Here is a 5278-nt window from a genome sequence, read left to right as displayed (position 1 = left end):
TTTATTTCAATCCCCCCCACTGTTATTCCTTTTATTCGATGATTGTTGCGGATGGATATTGCTAACAATTCGAGAACTAGAATAAAAAGAGATTGCAATAAAGGATCACCCTGGCGAACGCCTCGTTTAACCTGGAAGGATGGTGTGAAAAAGCCATTGTTAACTACGCAACTCGTTATATTCTTGTAAAATGTCCTGATCCATGTTACGTAGGACGCACCAAAGCCAAAAGTTTCAAGAGATTTAAAAAGAAATTCCAACCTAAGAGAGTCGAATGCCTTTTCAAAATCGACGGCAGACATTATGCCTTTACATCCCTTGATTTCCGTAAAGTCCATGACATCGTTAATTGTTCTAACCGCATCAAAAATTGTATGTCCTTTCACAAATGCATTTTGATCGCGATATATTAAATATGGTAGGACCTTTTCTAATATTTTTGCGATACCCTTCGAGCCTATTTTTACGTCTACCTTTACAAGAGAAATTGGTCTCCAGTTTTTTTATCAGTCTTCTGTCCCTATCCTTTTTTTTGTATTAAGGTTATGACAGCTTCTTTTTGTGACTTCGAAAGTTCACCGTGATCATGAGAGTAGATTAATGTGTCTACCAACAAATTACCAATCTCTGGCCAAAAAAAAAGATAAAACTCTTTGGAGAGTCCGTCATTCCCAGGGGCTTTGTTATTTTCAAAAGTAGAAAGGACTTTAAAACATTCAGAGTATGATAACTGGCCATCACATATTTTCCTCATATCATCGTTTAATTTCGGAATTGTTAAGGAGTCCACCAAGAACGGTCAGTGAGTAGCATCAGTCTGAATCCCTGTCTTTTCGTCATAAAGATCCGAATAAAAATTGTGAACTTCATCTAATATGTTATTCGCGTCTGTTATCTCTGCGCCATCTGAGTTTAGCACCCTCCTAACACAACTTTTCTTTTTATTATGATTTTCTAAGTTAAGGAAATATTTTGTGTTCCTTTCATACCACCTGGCGCGCCACCGAATTATCCACCCCCTCACCATATAATCGTATTCTCTCTCGTAAACCGTTTTACAGGCTTCAAGGTTTTCTAGGTTCTCAGGAGAAGGCGCCTCTGCAACTTTTTCCTCGCATGCCCTTAGTTTTCCTTCAATTTCGTCAAGCTTACTTTTCCTTGCACTAGCTTTCACTTTACTATATTTAATACTATCTTGACGAATCTTATACTTGATATATTCCCATTTCATTCTTAAATCTTCACAAAAGCTTATTTCTTCTAGCCATAGAGGCAAGTTGTCGCGCATGCTCTGGACAAAAATGGGGTCCTCTAGGAGACTGTTGTTAAACTCCCAGAAGAAGGGACCTCTGGGCTGGTCAGCCATAGAATCCACCTCAAGAACGATAGCGGAGTGATCTGTTTTGATGCTAGTAATAATGTCAATTTTGGCGACATCGTCCTGGAGCAAGTCGCTAATGAACCAGTAGTCCAGTCTCCTTTGGATAATTGGTTTTCTTTGATGCCAAGTGAATTTTTTACTTTTTGGGTTCCAAATTCTCCAAATATCTACTAGGTCATACTGTATAAGTAAATCTTCAAAAACCTTAATTCTTTTAAAGTAGAGTTCCCTCCCGAGCAATCTAAAGAAGGTTGCAAGGCAACATTGAAATCTCCCCCAATTACAAACTTATAACTGGACTCCCGGAGTTCCTCAACGGGAATAAGTTCTGATAAAGCCTGGAAGAATGAAGTTTGATTCGACGTTTTATTTGGCGCATATATATTTCTTAAAAGAAAAGGGGTGTCTTGAATTACTGCTTCTCAGATCAGATACCTGCCTTCATTGTCAACACGCGACGATATAAGCTTGAAGTCTAACGACTTATGAACAAGGATAGCCACACCACAGCTATGATTAGAACCATGCGAAAAGAAAACCTCACCGGGCCATTGTTTTCTCCAATGAATAGCAATTTCAACCGTGCTATACGTTTCCTGTAAAAAAGAAATATCTGCGCTCTGATTAATCAACCAATTAAGTATAGACTTTCTTTTTTCGAATGCACGAATACCTCGAACGTTTAGCGAGATGGCTTTGAACTTTAAGTTGTTGCGATCCATGATTGCAGTTTACGGTATTTAAAACTGGTTGCATGGAAGACAAAAGCTATCACTCCCAACAGGACATTCAAACGCTGTGAAAGTGTTGAAATCGATTCTAACGCCATTTAGACACTGCCTTTGCATAAAGGGGGAATAATACGTTGTGAATAGGTTTCCAAAAAGGCACATTCGAGTGTTATAGTGTTTTGGAAATTAAATAAATTATGGATATTGGATTATTTTAGATATTCAGGTACATTTTCGAAACTAAAACGTTCACCTTTGATGTACAAATAACGACCTTTAACTTTTGCCTGAGTCAGATTATGCTCATTACGAGCCTTCATCAGAGCCTTAATAAAGACTTCGCGTTCCTTTTGAATGGCCATAGCGTAATCTTCTGTGATATATGCGTGTCTGTGTACACTCGATTCCTTAATCTTACCTCTCTTTGACCAGAACTTGTCTCGATCTTCACGACAGACAAATCTTGCTATAATAGGCCTGCATCTAACTCCATCTCTCTTACCTATTCGGTGGACTGCATGAAATCTTAATTCGGAGATATCTAAACCAAGGTCTCTTCCAATGGTGTCATAAATAACTTTTTTGCAATCTTCACCTTCATTTTCCCTTATATTATTAAATCTCAGGTTCTCTCTTCTAGTGTACTGTTCAAGGGTTATATTCTGTTCCACTGCTTCTTTTAGGGACTGTTCCAAATTAGTTATTTTCGCCGTTAAAAGTTCCATTTCCGAAGAGCGTTCTTCTGTTTCCTTCTTGACTTGTTCCTTAAAGGTATCAACTTCGTCTTGGGTGAAATTCAAACTCTTTTTCATGTCTTTTATATTACAGCTCATTTTTTTAATATCCGATTTGAATTCGCTTCGTAATATGTCTAGATCACCATGTCATCTGGCAAGACCCTCAGTGACCAATCTTTTTAGGCATTCGATCGACTCTTTCAGTTCTCTGTAGAGATCGTTTCCTGTACCAAGATCCTGACCAGCCATTTCTTCTTCGTTTGCCGATGAACTCGAGCCAGGTTTTGAGCGTTTTTTTCCCATTGAAATACTGCGTTAAATTATTGACGATGCATTTGCTAATACTTCTATAAAATAATAAAACTACTTAGCATCCTTACAGTATAGTTCTTTTGGATTAGAAATCCAATTTCTTAAGCGAGCGCTAAGAACCGCGTGTGAACGACATGACAGTCTGCCCAATCCCAAGATTGATTTTCATTGTCCCAGTTTTTTATGGCTACGGATCTTGATCATGACTAATAAATATTCATGACAAATTTGGGACGAAAAAAAAAAGTCCGGATAATCGCGAAATCTCGCTACTCACTTTAAATAAAGGGGAAAAGTTAGTAGCTGCTTTAAACACTTAGTAGAAAATTAACCTTGTCGCATCCTACATTCAGTTGGTCTTCTTTGCTTTTAATTTTGTAGCTTATTGTAAGTACTGTTTCGTTCTTTTTTTATGTAAGACATTTTGAGTAGTGTTTTGTAAATTGTAACTTTTCTTTTTTTTTCCCCCTTTCGGTAAGTTGTAGATAAGTTTGTAAATTGTAGTTAGTAAATCAAGTTCTTTTGGTGTTGTAACGTAATTGTGGAAGAATAAAAATAAGCAAATTACAAGAAGAAAAAAATAAATAAATAAAAATTCCTGTAATCGAGGTTCGACTGTACACACTTTATCACTTTTGAAATCAGTCAAAAAGCACGGTTATATATGTACTAGGGAGGCATCTTGGTCATTTGTGTCTTTAAGTAGTACAATATTTTGCAGCTCATTAAAGAGAAGAATGGCTACAAGACGTTTGCATTTTTACTGGTACATGTAGATTCAAGGGCCAGATGTCAACTTTTCTAGAGATGATCATCAACTGATAATCTAAATAATATCAACCGATTTAACAAATAGGCAAGCATCAACTTGTTCATACATTTTAGCACATGTGTAATTTTGCATTTTGAGTTGAAACAAAATCATGTTACTTAAAGTATGTAATCTGCAAGAGATGTTTGCAGTGTTTGAATTCATTGAGCAGTTCAGGTATGAGGTACAATTAAAAGTAGTTGATCTCTGACAGACTACACTGTAAACTGCAATTGAAATGATCATATATTAAATACACTTATCAGGAATTATTTTGTGTTTAGAATCTTTGTATATGTGTCAAAAGAAATACAGGTGATAAGATTTGAAGGGATTTGCAATTGGGAATTCCAAAACACAGCCATCAACTCCATACAGTTGAATAACATTAAAATAAATCATATTCTCCACAGGAAAAAAATTCGACCTGCTTATACGCAACTAGGTATGCTGAATGCCCTATTTCCTATTGTACCAATAGTTGCTCTTACAGCTACTGAAACAGAGAAAACCAAAAAGATAATTTCACACTCACTAGGATACTGTCACAATTGCAGTCAACCCAAAAAGAAAGAATATATTTTACACTACTGCAGGCTGCCAGCATACAGGTGACAATAAGATAGAGACTCTCCTGCTACCTTCTATAGCAAAGCTGAAAGAGTTGAGAGAGAATATGTCGCTTACTGTGTTTTATTCAAACTTAGAAATTTGTGGGGAATGCTTTAGCATTTTTCATCATCACTTGGGTCAGGAGCAGTGCACACAAATAGGTGCTTCAAAATTGGCAAAAAAAAAAAAAAACACAGACTGTTTGCACAGTTCCATGACAATTATCCACAAAAAGAAAAAAAAGCATACTAGATGACCTAATACAAGGTCCGGAGGCAAAATCAGAGTTCATTTTGTCACTGTTACATTTGGCACTGGAGTAGACTACCCTCACATTCGAGAAGTTGTGCATATTGTTTTTAGGAGGCAGTGTGGCCCAGTGGTTAGGGCGCTTGCCTTGAGAACCGGAGATCCCGGGTTCAAGACCCGCTCTGACCACTCGATGAATTTGATCCTGGCTGTCCCTGGTTCAACTTCCCAGCTGCACTTGTAAATAGCCAACTGGTTTGCCTCCGGCCGGTTGGGATTCTTAACAATTGTCGTTGTTCTGTTCCGTCGTTTCGTTGTGTTTCATTGGCCCTGAAAAGTCCCTATGGGGAGTGGTCAATTAAGTATGTATGTATGTATTGGTGTTCCCATGAGAATGGAGGAGATTTGCAAAAGCCTTAGAGAACCGGCAGGGATGGTGATCCAG

Source organism: Montipora foliosa, chromosome 13, assembly GCF_036669935.1.
Source record: "Montipora foliosa isolate CH-2021 chromosome 13, ASM3666993v2, whole genome shotgun sequence".
Lineage (NCBI taxonomy): Eukaryota > Metazoa > Cnidaria > Anthozoa > Scleractinia > Acroporidae > Montipora > Montipora foliosa.
The sequence above is the reverse complement of the archived record's forward strand: the minus strand, read 5'-3'. Positions refer to the sequence as shown.